Raw genomic sequence first — 16,094 nt, 5'->3', positions numbered from 1 at the left:
GATAGAAGGGTTAATTTCATCGTACAATACGATATTTTGAAAATTTTCACTACATATTGTATTAATTTCACCAAATTGCACGATATTTTGAAATTTTTTCATGGTATAACACGACATCAATTTTTCGTCAATTCCTTAATGGAGAGTTGACGTGGCCAACGTTGTGGGCCCTCCCTTAATACTATATGTGCTGCATTGTGAAAATTTTTAAAGGTTCATACTATACTGTGAAAAATTAATATTGTATGTACTACATTGTGAAAATTTTTAAAGTTTCGTACTACTACGAAAAGTTTCAGGGCTCATATAAAGTCCAATTGTGCAAGGTGGGCCCACAATATCGGCCACGTCAACTCTCTGTTAAGGAATTGATGAAAAATAGATGCCTTGCTATGTCATGAAAAAATTTCAAAATATCGTGTGATTTGATGAAATTAATACTATATGTGTTATGTTGTGAAAATTTTCAAAATATCATACTGTAAGGTGAAATTTATCCTAGATAGAATTATCCTTTTCTTGTACCAATACTAATCTATATATATAGTATATAATAGCGAAACGAAAAAACATGTTCAACGAGACTGTGTCATGTGTCATTCGAGGATGAATAAGATGGTGCTATATATCAAGCCCCTAGCTCTCTATTGCATGACAAGTTTGAAACTCCCCGTTTTTTTATTTCACCCAAAGAAAAATAATTAATTAATTAAGAACTTTGTCATCCCAATGAAAAAAATTAATTAAGAATTTCTCGCTGGAATGGTGAATCGATTCGCAGTCATATATCATTTTCCTTCATATCCATATAATTATTTCAAATTCCAAAACTCCTAATTAATATTTACCTTCAAATTCCTAAAAATCCTAAATTTATTGCTGACTAAGAAATCAATCCCTGAACTGAGCCGATTCGACTGGAATATAGATTAGCGGAGACTCATTAAACTTTCAATATCATGTGATGGACACTTAAAAAATGGAGCATTCTTACCAAAAAATCTAGGGGGTCATTGTTATCAAATAAAATAAAATAAAATAACAACAATATGTAGTTTTAAGTTCTTAAATTCTAATATGTACTATGATATTTTTTATCATAAGAAATAGTCCATGGTTCTAGTTATCGAGTGAAGTGGATGAAGCAATGAGATGTTTGATAGCACTTTCAATTCTAAGGTTCCATTTGTTGGTTTATTATGATCATTCAGTTCCGTGTTAGATCTTTACTATTTGCTAATATTTTATCTATATAAATATTATTATAACAAAGAACATTGGATGCTAAAAATTACTCATGCCACCCATTTGATCGCCAAACCTTTAAGTTAGTTTTATTTTTTTTTTATTGTTTTTTGCTAGAATTAGTTTTATTTCAATACATATGAACATTATATATCAATGATCATCATCCTGCACAAGTTTAGAGAAAACAGGTCTCTACTACTCATTAGACATTGGAAATGTGGAACCTCCTCTATATATAAATGAATTTTTAATTTTATAATTCCATTTTGTACATAGTTAAGTATCAAAACTATTCACAATATTTTTATTTAAAAAATTAACTAAAAGTACATGTTCGTGCAACGAGCGGACCGGATGACTAGTTAATTAATTATCATGAAAATTTTCTTTGTTTTCCCCAATCACAGAACATCCATGGATTTAATAAAGGGAGAGAAAGTCAAATACAGAGATACCAGAAGTCTCATTGATGAGGACCAATTCGAAAACTTCTTAGTTTTAGATGATGGCGCATGTCATTATACTAAACCATCTTCTCAATTTTTTTTTTCTTTTCAAAATTGAGCTAATTATGTCATACTCATTTCTCTCTCTATATATATATCTAGGTGAATGCGTGCGCATTTGCGCTAGCGATTACATGGGAAATCCTTTATAGTAATCACAAAATTTGCTATGCAGTAGATAAAATATAATAAATAAATGAAGAGAAATTCTCATGCAACAACGTGAACAATAAATAACTGAATGAAAATATATCAACAAATATATTTTTCCTTTTAGTAGCTTTCAGCAAATAATAAACTTACAAACAAAATATCAAATGAAAAGATAATGCCCTGAGCGAATTATTTCTATAGAAAATGAAAAAAAAAAAAAAAAACCTGAACCCGTGGACAGATTCAGCGGCCAATGCTATAGACATAATTGAGTTATTAGCCTAAAAAGATCATAAACTTTCCTAAGATTTTCAAATCTACAAATTTTTTATTTTTTGACATGTAAATTCACAAAATTTCACTCCGTTACCACATCTATCAAAACGTCAATTCCTCCATTAAAAACGTTGACATGGACAATAATGGCGGATACGTGGCTGAAATGGATTTGTGGTCACTTTGACCTAGCAATGATATAAAATGGGAGATTGGATATCTGCGAAGTCATCATCTGGATCAAAAGCAAATCGCACTATGAAGATCAAGATATCCAAGATGAGCATTTCGTGGAGTCTTCGTTCTCATCTTGATCGGAGTGTTAGAGAGAATATTTTCTAATTGGGGAAGATTATATTTGATTATAACTAGTTACGATAGTTTAAATTTTAGGGGTTTAAATTTGATTTCATACTCAAATTATATTAACAAGTAATATTTAATAGATTATGTGATTCATTATTTCTTACACCACTTAGCTTACAAATAGCAGTCCATGGTTTTGTCCTTAGGGCTACTTCGTATGGTACTTCATCTCTTTCTTTCTTCAACATATAAAAGTAGATGCAGGCAGGCCCGCGTTGTGCAGGCGTATGAAAAATAATAGAATTTATTTTATTTTTATAAAAAATAATTTAGTTTATTGAGAACATTTATAAATTATTTTTAATATTTTATTTGTGATGGATAAAATGTATAATTTCTTCAAGACAATATTCTACATACATAAAATGTAGAAAATATTTTCTAGATATCCTACATATATAGAAAGTAGAAAAATGTAAAGTGATGGTGACACGCGGACATTCCATCAAGAATTAAATTCTTCAAGCAGTCTGTAATTTAAAAAAAAAATTCTCCTAGCACTTAAAAAAAAGGATGAATCATGACGTGAGGATTTTAAAAAGTGAGTCATGATGCCTTTTTATATCACTTCCCGACTTTTATATATTATAATATTGATTTGCTAGTCCCCAGCTAGTATATTTATTAGTGTAAGGGGTCAAATATCATTTATATTTGAGGTGGTTCCTAGATAGTGATTGATAAACTATTTTGTGGCCCACACAATAATTTCAATAATTTCAAGAGTAAATCAATAATTTTCTAGAGTAGATCAATAATTTCATCTCGGAGGCACCTCAATTGAGTCCTCCACCTTTTTTTTTTCTTTCTTACATAATTGCCGTTTTTGATCGCCTAAATATATATCACATAGGTCCTTCCGTCAACCTTCCATTAATAAATATGCATAAAAGAAACACGTAATTCATTATTTTTTACATCACATGGTCCTGTTTTTTTATTTTATCATTCATTTTTTATTGCCTAGTCAAGTGTTGTCCGGACTGGTGGTGATACACTAACACTAGGCCTAAGAATTACATATAAATAAATATTTTATGAGCACTGTAGTCCACTTAACTAGCAACCAAAACCCTAAAGATTATATATATAGGTATGTATAAGAGGTTCAAGGGTAATAAAAAGGAAAAAAAAAAAAGAGATGAGGTTCAAGGATCCAAAAGGGTATGGGGGAAAGAAATATGAAAATATGTTAAGTTTGGTAAAGAGAATCAAAACAATGACTTCTTGATTATGCACGAAAGCAAGTGACAGTTACTCGAAGAGCACATGCAAATTACGGTTCTGCACTGGTATAGAGTATACCCGGAACCAGTTGGCCAGGTAGCTATCAATAAAAAATAAATAGATTCCGGATATGAAAATTAGGATTCGGTAAGAATAAATTCCGGTTTTAATTCACAAGCACTCGGAATCGAAACCGAACATATAAAAGTGCATATACTATGTTATCATTTTTTAAGCATGTATTTGTTTATTCAAATTATTATTTTTAATTAAGACCAAATAAAACTTAATTTCTTAACACTTTCATCTCCATTCTATTAATTTTCGGTCTCTTAATTTCGAATTCATTCCACTCATACACTTTTATTTACTCAATTTTCAACTCCATTCTATTAATTCATTCCATACGATTTTATTTATTCGTATTTCAAAAATTTATTATTATGTGGCAATTGTTGAAAATTATTTTAAAATCTTGCCTCACCTATATTTTTTCTCTTCTTCTTTTATAAAGTAAGATGTTTAAACTTCGGTAAGGGGGGGGGGGGGGGGTTGGGGGGTACTCTCCTAGTAGGTTCCAGTTCCCTAACATAACTGCATCCAAATTTTAGGAACCTGTATTTTATAGGGTAGAGTCTGGACCTCGTATAAATAACAATATATGTGGAACAACTCACCCCTAATACAAATGCCACAAACTCATTCTCGTGCATTCCAAGAACCCACAGCCCAGCCCCATATTGAGATATAAGCAAATGGATCTTCTGGCCCAAAAGTGAGGCCAGGGGGGTTATTGAACCAATTTTATATCCAAGCTCCAAGCGTGCCAAGGTGCGGTTCCGAGGAAATATCACCGACATAACACCAGCCTGTCTTATTGAATTAGTGCTTACCATCATGGCCCAAAAGGTCCATGGGACTGAACGGTGGTTGGGTTTGAGATCGATTGGTGATGAGATGGCTTGGAGATCGAAGGTGATGAGATGGCTTGGAGGCCGGTCGAGAAACGCAGTGGTGGATTATGGCCTAGATGACCGAGACAGTAACAGTCGAGTAAATCGATTAAAGACGGTTTACTAAAACCGATCGAGCTATGGCTTTCTAAAGACCGACCAACTGACTACTCCTACGTGCAAGAAAGGAAAATCACGAGAAAAGAAAAGATAGAAAAAGTAGTGCTATTGATTGAAGGAGGAGGTTTACAATGAATACCGAGTTCGATATTTATAGGCACACAGAAGATACACGATATCATCGGATATATGCAAAATAAAATCTACTTGAAAATAAACTAATAAATAAATCCTACGGGCTCTTGAAGAATATATCTCCAATTATTCCTATTGATACTAAATCCTACCTAACATAATGAAATCGAAATAAGAAACCAACTAACAGAATCAAATCAAAGCCTTCATTTTGATGCGCCTCCCATACTGAATCTTGGTCGGATTCATTGAGTATGGGAAGTTGGAGTTCGAACTTGTCGGAGCCTCGCTATCAATCAGATCACGATATCCAAATTATGGATTCACGTAATGGCCGCATCATATTCTAACCATTCTTCAAGATATGGACCGGCATATATCTTTTCTATCTCGACCAAATCGTGGACGTTCTCTGCATGTGGACTTGTCACTCCACAGGCTTCACAAAAATGCATGACCCAATATTGATGCTCCGGGTGATGTCGATCCAAAAACACGTTTCAATCTCATACTCCCGTGAAAAGCAGAAAATGGGTGTAAACAAGTCTACTGAATTATAATAATTAAGGTGCTTGTCTTTGAGATATATGTTATATTTCTGATTTTCATAAAGATTCTAAGTAGTCATATGAGTTAAAAGATAGCAAAATACATATCTAAAAGAATATGAACTCTCGCAAAATACATATAATCTCATTTTGCTGTGGAATTTCTATTTTTATAGTGATTTTATGTGTTCATATCAATATTAACATTCATGCATATTGTTTTAATAAATTAGAATAGAGGAAGAACTAATTATCTATTTATAATATATAAAAGCTAAAGTGCGGAATGTGAGCATTCGATTTGAGAACTCTTAACTCTTGGTTAAAGGTCGTTAGTGGCTTGAATTAAGACGTCTCTTGAGTTGCTCTATTTGACGAAAATTCAATTTATCTTGATTGAAGTTCATGCATTTGGCATATATTAGTACTAGAGGATGGCCCGCGTGTATCGCTCGTATAATTTGAAAACAAATTTCTAAGAAACTATCTTTTGTTTGCCAGTTTTCAGTATCGATCTCATAAATACAAATTGTTAGACATGTTTATTTCGTATTCTCTTAATTTGAATTATATTCGTAGGACCCTTCATCTTAAAAAATAATAATAAAATGATTAAAATCTTTTATAAAATAAAAAAGCCACCGTTGATTGATATAGGGAAGAGAGAGAAAGAGAGAGAGAAAAGAGAGAAATTGTGTGGTTATTGTGATGAAATTACAATCATGTCCTCCATATGGTAGTTAAAAATTATAGCATAAAGTTTCAATGGTAAAAATGGAAACTGAAAGTTAGATAAATGATTCCTTCTCCTTTTATAATAGTTTAGATTATATTCAACGAATACTAGAAATATGCCTAGAATATTTGCATCTAACATATAATTAAAGAAATTTTGAAAAAATTAATAGTTTTCTCGATAATAAAAAATGACTACTCAAATTACGTAATATTCTTCAAATTCAATGTACTGAATTCTCTATAAATGCTCGATAAAGTTAATTTTATCCATCATACTTATATTCACTATGCTTTTTTCTACATCTACACGATATCTCTTCTTTTTATAAGTACTCATATATATTTTATGATTACAATCTCTTTATAAGTATATTATTTACTTTATATGTTTAGAATATATATTTGTTTATTGTCATCATAATTTTACTTTTTTGATTGTATTTCTTATCTATATTTATTTATACATTATATGCGTTAATTATCTGTAATTACATATAAAAAAATTACCGCGTATACATTGAATTAAAGAGGGAGATTCTTGCACAAGCCTCTAGCTCACCCTATGTGATGCATTCGGGAAGCACTATTATGTATTACAATTTGAGGAGAAGTTATTGGTGGAATAATATGAAAAATGATGTGGCTGAATTTGTTACTAAGTGTCTGGTATAGTAGGTTAAGGCAGAGCATCAACACTCGTCCAGACTATTGCAGCCTCTTTCGGTTCCTGAATGGAAGTGGGAAATGATCACCATGGACTTTGTTTCGGGACTCCCCCAAACACAAAGGGGCCATGGTCCGATTGGATGGAGATTGTTTACGAGACCTAATGATCTATGGGTTTGGTTTCTTCGACATAAGTATCCTAGGAAGGAAGGCCCTAATTTTGCATTCTAAGTTCGACCAACAGATTCTTGTCTTTGGAAGGAAGCAGTATGAGCTTGGAATAAATTATCTAGTGGCATCAGTTGACTAGTTGGAGAGGGGAACTTGGCAATATTCTAGGAAGATCGCTGGGTTTCAGGATGTGGTCCTCTACCAAAGGCGCAGTTAGCGATGTACCTGAAGCTCTGCATGAGAGACCCGTATATGACTTTGTTACTGAAAAGAGGAGCTGGCATTGTGACACTTTTACACCTCTTATTAATAATTTGACCCTTCTTCATATTGCTGTTATTCGTCCTCTTATCCCGACATGGGTCATGATACCATATATTGGAGACTCTCTACCTCGGGTGAGTACTCGGTTGCTTCTGCTTTCGCACTTCTCAAAGACCAGACGGAGTGCATAAGAGCGTCTTTGGAAATCTATCTGGTCTTGGGATGGACCTGAGAGGATTCAGGTTTTTCTTTGGTTGGTGGCTCATGATTAGTTGCTCACTAATGAGCAACGCATTCGGCGCAACATTGTCGCGTCCTCTCTACGTCCTCTTGTACTAATGAGCAACGCATTTGGCGCAACATTGTCGCGTCCTCTCTGCGTCACAGATGGAACCTTGCTTCGGAATTGGTCCTCCATGTACTCAGAGATTGCTCTTTCATGAAAGCTATATGGACCATTTAGTGTCATCTATGCATATGCTGAATTTTTTCACTCAACCCCTTCGAGAGCGGCTTTCCTCTAACCTTCGGGTTAGGGATTCGCCGAGATGGGCTGGTATATTTGCTATTGGTTGTTTGGAATTGGAGGAATAAGGCGTTGTTCCAAAATAATTTTAGAAGAGCATTCCATGAAGATGACTGCATCCTTCGCACTAGGGGTGTGCACGGGTACCGGATATACCCGGAACTGGTCGGAACCTACCCGTTAGGATAGGGTCCGAGTAGCTCGTATTGAAAATAGGGTAGGTTCCGGATATTAAAATTAGGAACCGGTGAAAATCGATTCCGGTTCCGATTCCTACCTATAGGGTACCCGGAACCGGTTATTTATTAAAATAAAAAAGATGAAAGAGTAAATTTACTGTCTCCTCTAATGAATCAGAACAGAGGCATTTTGTTGTGTGGGATCGTATTATGGATGTTTAATTTTATTGATGAATTAATGAGACATATATATTTTTTGTTGTGGATTAATCTAAATCAATGTTGATATTCTATTTGGCGTGATTACTGATTATATATGTGACATTTTCGATTTTATTTAGCGAAAAAAAAATTACAGGTTCCAATAGGGTACCCGGAACCTGTGGTATAGTACAGGTTCCAGGTAGGTTCCAGTTCCATGATTCAACATGGTAGGGTTCGGTTCCAAAATTTTGGAACATGTCCCTTACAGGGTAGGGTCCGGGTATCGTGAAAAATACAGGGTACCCGGAACCGATCACCCCTACTTCGCACTGCTTATGGCTTTAGCAGATCTAGGGATTTGGAGCACAAGGTTTCTCCTTCTATGGTGAAATCCTGGAAATTTATTTGATGGAATAGACCAGCTGAGGGCTGGTTCAAACTAAATACGGAAGGAGCAACTCGTGGTAATTTGGGTTCGGCAGGAGGTGGTGGTCTTATCAAGGATTTTAATGGTACGTGGATAGCGGGTTTTATGCATAATATCGGGATTGCTTCGTCTTCGATGGTTGAGCTATGGGGAGTATGTTCTTGTTTGCAGATTGCATGGTCTATGGGGTGTCGGAAACTTATTTTAGAAGTCGACTTTGCAGTCATCAAGGAACTCCTGATAGGTCGTCAGAGCACCTCTGTTTCAGCCTCTTCTTTCTGAGTCTCGCTATTTGATGACAAGGGATTGAGAAGTCTTAATGGTTCACACTTATACGGAAGGCAACTATAGTGCCAATTGGTTAGCGCGAGAAGTTGTCTCTTTGCCATTTGGTTTTCACTTTTTGAGATCGATTCCTAATTGTCTAGATACTTTATTGCTAGACGATCTCACTGGGGACTCCATATGCCCCGCTATTTTAACTTTTAATTTATTTGGGTTCTTACCCCGTTATCTGCCGAGAAAGTATAAATTGGACTCACTCACATAATACATAATATATAATATATATATATATTAAGCCTTATTATGAATGTCAGTTTTGGATGCTCTTTATTAATTAGCTACTTTGTTAATTTCAGTTCGCTCACTCGAGACGATTTGATCCTTCGGCCAAAAACAAAGAAGTGTTGACCCGCCTGCTCATCATTCTAAGGGGCAGTAAACTTTTAATCTTTTTTTTTTTTTAAGATTAGAGCTCTTATATATTTTTTATTTTGTTTCACCTATTCCCAGGCAGCAAGCTACATGTGTAAAAGATTGCAAGGCATCACTTGTGGTGTAACTATAGGTAATTTTCACATGCACTAGATCACGTTTAAGATGACTTGACGGCATATTTATTTATACACACGTGACACGTATATGCATGTCTGCGTTTTATGGCGTATATCCTTGCCGATTAATAATCTTTTCAAATGCATAGATTAAATAGGATTCTCGCCCTTATATGAATTATTTATCGACTAGCTAAAGATTAATATCCAAAAAATACAACCTTTTCGCCGCCTTTGAAATATTTGCCAAACTTTACTATGGACAGTTTTGTTATTAAAGAATATTAAAGAAAATCCTGTCAGGAAATATGTAAACAAATTGATAAATCTGCATGCATGAAAGAAAAGAAAGTTTCTATTCCTTGGATAAAATTTCATGAGTTTTGCTACAAAATATTCATAAAATAAAATAACCAAAAGCCGCGCAACGCGTGGGCTAAAATGTTGGTTAAGAGAAAGCTTTTGGGAAACCGTGGGTGGCGTACATGCATTTTTAGTACTCCCATGACTGTCTTCACATTTTCTAGACCTGTTATATAAAATTACTAATTATTTTATTCCGTGCATTATGTAGATTCATTTTTATATATCTCCGTATATTTCTACATTTAATGATTATTTACATTTTAAAATTCCAAATTTTTTATTAATAATAATACATTTCAATTGTTAAATTTAATTTTCAAAAATAACAATCTTATACTTTTTGTCGAATATCAGAGTATAATAATAATGATGATGATAATAATAATTTACAATAATTGTCTCAACTAATATGTATCGTATATTTAAATTGTCACATATATTAAAAGTTTAGTAATTAGACTAAAATTAGTTTTGCACTTTTTCTAAAACTTTGTTTATAAAATTCTTATTTTCTGGTTTTTTTTCCAATTTATTTATGAGCTTCATTTCATGGCGCTTTATCATAATTCTTTCACAAGACCATAACATTTTTGAAATTCTATATATACTCTGTGCGCATCCGAATTTCACCTCGTCGGGGCACGCGTGCGCACGCTCTCAAATAAATAAAAATAAAATTACAACGTTTGAATCCCGATCGGTTCGCGTTCGGTCATTATTCCACTCGTGCTCACCGTGTAGTTTGGAAAAAATTGAAAATTAAATTAAGATGTGCACTTGGTGTATGGGGGCATTGGATCCCGTGATCGACGGTTAGGGGTGTTGGACCCGTGTAAATCGTATCCTAATAGTTCGGACCCGAACCGCAACAAATCAACAAATAAAAGTGGAAAACATAAAAAAATTGATATAAACTGATATAAACAGATAAAAACAGACAAATAACGGATAAACAGACAAGTGCAGACAAGTTGTGTATTAGACCGAATTTACGTGACTTAGTCAATTATTAACTGGGGTTACTTGGAAAACAATCTCACTACCCTAGGCATGCAGATGAATGTGCTAGAATGCAATTCTTCAGTCAACTATGTGTGTGATTGAGATTTCAAATGACACTGAGATTTCATTGAATACGCCAAACTTATGTTTTGACTCTAGATTTGGAACCTAGAGTTCCGCCTAGCCATTATCTAATGTTCATATAAGTCGAGTGAATGTTTAGTTCGGTTTTACACATTTTGTGACAGAAATAACAACGCTCACTACCGAATCTACGGTAAGATGACAGAAACACCGAAAGTGGATGAAACGGGCCATGCGAATAAGACTCGCACCCGAACGGGGTGCGCTGCCCTTTCCTACCCATAGATCAAGGTGTTTTGACCTCCTTAACGCCTAGAATGTCGGCGAATCACGAAACAACAGTTATGCCCTTTGGTTTGCGAAATGTGTAAGAGTTAGTGAAAAGTTGAGATCGCGTGACACGAAGGGGTCTAAGGGAGACTTGTGTGGTTCGACTTGAGCCGCCTCAAATCGGGCCCAAACTCGAGTTAAAGTGCACAAATCCACCCTAGACATCGACTCTATTCATGTTACGCGTCTTGGCGTTTTGAAATTGTGAATGTTAAAAGGGCAATTCCGTCGGTTCATGATTCGTCGACGCGTTTATAAATTGATAGCCGATTCATACAATTTTATTTAAGCCGAATGATTTAATTAACCAAATGATACGTCCCATTTCCCGTTTGTGGAGTGGTTTAGTGATTGAGATCTTGAACCTCAATTGTTATGGATTAATGAGATGGTTGTTCGAAATTAACGCGCCTAACATACAAACTAACGCGAAACTAATGATTAAACGAAAAATGTAATTGCAATAAATTCCAAGAATCGGTTTTAAAGCGATCGAGGAGGCCATCCTCGACCCAAGGGAGGTCAAGGGGCATTCGGCCACCTTCCAAGGAGGAAGTCGAAAACCTCCTTGACCCGACTTAGGTCACGGATGGTCTCCCATATCGGTTTTGACCGTTTCTTGCATGCATACGACATCAAACACAATAATAACACACATTTTACAAAGCCGATGCCGCCATGTTCTTGGAGACGCACACAAACACACAATACAAACGCAAACACGATATTTAAAGGAATCGATAAAACGACATCGGCACGGAGAACGAGGTAAATCGTAAACGCAATAAACATGACAAACAGAGTTGAATCGAGGTCAAGGGGTCTGTTTTGGATCTAGATTCAGTTTTGAGAGGGTTGCATTAGACCCAAAAATCATTGCGATCTGATTTATCGAATTGATAAAAAGTTCGGTAAATAATTTTTATTCGGAGTTGCAGCGCCCAGAGAAATATGAAATTTTGTGTAGGGCCTTAAAATAACATCAAGAACTTGTGGTAAAAATTTTAGCTCATTTTGAAGTCGGATGGTTCACGAGACCTATCAAAATTAGACCGAAAACACCGAAATGACGGGTAAACATTTTTTATCTGGAGATCCAGTGCCCAGAAAAATATGAAATTTTGTGTAGGGACTTAAAATAATATCAAGAACCTATGGTAAAAATTTCAGCTCATTTTGAAGTCGGATGGTTCACGAAATTGTTCAAGGGCCAAACCCGGGATCTAAGGAAAAACATGTGAAATGAGTTCTTGACACCCGTCCAACACTCCAGCAGTAAACACACATACAATAAGTCGATATTTACATGCAAGTTAGAACATGGAAATTAAGTCGAATCGGGTCCGCCTTATGACCCCACAAGCCTCGATAACTAAGAGACCTACTTCTCAAAGTTGTAGAGAAGTTATACCTAGCCTCGGAATGCGAGGAAAGAGTCGGAGAAGTGGCAAGAGAGTCGGAAGACTCGGTTGCACAGAAACTGTCCAGAAAAAACAGCAGCGACTCCTGGGAAGAAAGGTGATGACTTGGATGGTTCGAGGTGGTTGCACGATGTAGGCACAGGCCCTCTCGACTCCCAAGGGACTGCTTAAGGTGGTCGTGACAAGCTTTGGGCGTGCAAGGGCCTGAAAAAACCCGAAAATGACAAAAGAAAACCGGTAAAAACTGTGATAACCCGGGGAGAAGGAAAGAGGAAAATGGAGGTTGTGCGCTGTTGATCGGCTCTCGGCACGCGACCACCTTGTCACGAGGGAGAGTGAGGGTCGTGAGGAACCCTTAGGAGGTGTAGGCACGACTCGCCATGATCATGAGAGGAAACGGCACGTCTAGGACCCGAGAAGGGCTATGGAAACCCGATTCTGTGTTGTTTCTGTTATCTGCTGAAACGCGGGGTTGGAGGTCTCGAATGCTAAAACTAAGCTCGGAAATGAATTTAGGAGGTCGAAAATAGGTGGGGTATGTATTGTTTCGAAGTTTGGGTGCGGGTAGATGGATGTTTTGCCCGAAAAACGACGTTTTTTTACAATAATTTTTTTTTGTTCTCTCCTCCGTAGCCTTCTTTTCCTCCGAATTCTCTATGTTCTCTGCTCACTCCCCCTTCCGAAAGATTACTGTCGTTTTTTTTTTAAATGAGGATCAATTGAGGGTGAAAATCAAGAAGAGAAAGAGTGGTTTAGATTGGAAAACGATGCCAAAAACTAGGCAAATTCCCACGAACGTCCTTTTTTCTTTTTCTGCTGAACCTGGCCGAGTTTCTGCCTCCTATTCCTGCTGAAAACTTCTGAAATAAATTAGTAATGAATGAGGGAGAGAGGCAAGAAGGGAAGGATGGTTCAAGATCGGAAAATTGCACCGAAACGGGAAAACCGTTAATGAACTTCCTTCTTCTCGCTGCATTTGGCCGAATTCTTGGCCCTCTCTTGAATATTTTCTGCTGAATAATGAATGTGTAATGAATGAGGGAGAGTGGTAAGAAAGGAAGGATGATTCAAGATCAGAAAATTGTGCCAAAATGGGAAAACCGTTAATGAACTTCCTCCTTTCTCCTGCTGAATGCATGTGGACGAATTTTCCTTCATTTTGATTTATTTTTTCTGCTTAAATGAATGGGAAATGAATGAGGGAGATTGGCAAGAAAGGAAGGATGATCCAAAATCGGAAAATTGCGCCAAAACGAGAAAATCATTAATGAACTTCCTCCTTTTTTTTCTGTTGAATGTATGTAGACGAATTTTCCTTCTTTCTGATTGATTTTTTTTCTGCTGAAATGAATGGGAAAGAAGCAAGCTAGGAAGGTTATTTTGATTGGAAAGTAATGAATGTAAATTGAAGACCATTGAAAACCGGTTGAAAAGGGAAAGATTCGGCCATGAAGAGGAGAAATCAAGAGGGGAAACTTGACTATTTTTACTGAAAATGGAAGAAGAATTCGATCATATAGTGTGGGGAAAGAGGGGAAGAAGGCTTTGGATGGCAAGCATTCAAGGAAGAAGAAAAAATGGAATAAATATGTAAAAGGAGAAAGATGGGTCATGAAGGAAAGAAAATGGGTTTAAATGGCAAACTTGAAAAGGAAACAGTTGAGTTGGAAGTAGAGTTCAAGAATGGAAGAATGAGATCAAGAATGGAAAATAAGTTAAAGTAGAATAAAAGGAGAAAAAGTAGCCAAATGTAAAATAAAATAGGAAAAAGGGGACTTGGAAGTAAGTTAATGGGAAATATGGATGGAAATGTGGTAGATTAGGAAAGAATGGGGCTAATTCGTGAAAAATAAGAGAATGAGGCAAATTTGTAAAGAATAGGGCTGGTTGGTAAATAATAAAAATAATGTGCTAGTTTGCAAATAATAAAAGAAAAAGGGCTAGATTGCAAATAAAGAAAGAGAATGGAGCTAGTTTGCAAATAAATAAAAAATGGAGAAGTGGCTGTAGGTCCCGCATGGATTCAAGGGATGTTGGAAGAGTTTGGATCCCAATCAATTGCACATTCAAATTTCGTAACACAAATGACAAGGTACTGTTGATATGTGCAGAAGGGTGATCCCGACAAGTCTGATATTGGTTTATCATGACTTGATGCACTGGGAGCTTGGGAACCGATTTTGCCCGATTCGAGCGACCGGAGCAACATTAATTGATTCAATCACCGGTTGGCATGTGTGTGCGCTGTACTGTTTGTTTGGGCATGATTTGTTTTCCTTCCGTAAACTTTCTAGGAGGCCCTGAGACCTTCCATTGTCATCATGCTTCTTGAGTCACCTGGTTGGCCCTGTCAATCTTGCCATGAATACTAAATTGATTTTGTTTGATTATCTTCGGTTGAAACTCATATTATGACCCAGTTGGTTCAAGACTTTGTTGTAGCCGGTAGACCAAAATAGGGTGCTGACATACTCAATTATTTTTGTATAGTGTCATATCATTTGTGTTGTGTATGTCTGTTTTAAGACATTTATATATCATTTCTTTTTATAATTATCTTGATTTCCAGAAAACATATATGCTTCTTAACACAATAAAATATTATCAATGATTAATTTCAAGTTTCACACAATAATCAATTGGATGATTAGTTTAATACTGAATTAAGTACTTATTTATGAATATGCTTCTTTATTTATTTTTGAAGTTGTGTTTTTTCTAGGATGCCAAGAAAGATAATTGGGTTTTCATAAACGCGTTTCAATTGATTAAACCAACTCTCTTACGTGGCGTTTGGTTCGCTAGAATGGAATTGAGGTGATTAGAATTGAAAAAAGGAGGAAATTTGAATGAAGAGAGTTGAAATTTGATTCAAAAACTTGTTTGGTTGAGCCTTGAAATTAGCACGCAATGAACCAGTTAAATTATGAAAATACTAAAATGCCCTCTATTTATAAAAAATAAAAATATTAAATAAAAAGATTTTTTTAATTAGTTCACTACTGCGTCTGCAAGTTTGCACTATGTCTGCAAGCTGTGTAGATCCCATAGGTTCGGGATCCACGAGGCTCATGAGCACCACTGGTAGGTTCATCGAGTCCTCGCGAACCCAGACCAAGGGTCCGAACCACGGGTGGAGGCCTCAACGGAGGCAGGAGGCATAGCGGAGGGAGGAGCACCACGGGTGGGTTCACGACAAGCTTTAGAGATCTCAAAGAGCCTTGCTCATAGGCATGGGGACCTCGTCCCGTGGTCGCGCTACTATCGAGATCACAGGGCGAGCCCCCAAGGCTCTAGTTGAGCCTCACCCTGGTGAGGGTCGCGAGGTTAGGGTTTCGATCGACCTCC

The sequence above is a fragment of the Punica granatum genome, chromosome 3 (assembly GCF_007655135.1).
Source record: "Punica granatum isolate Tunisia-2019 chromosome 3, ASM765513v2, whole genome shotgun sequence".
Lineage (NCBI taxonomy): Eukaryota > Viridiplantae > Streptophyta > Magnoliopsida > Myrtales > Lythraceae > Punica > Punica granatum.
Note: the sequence above shows the minus strand (reverse complement) of the source record.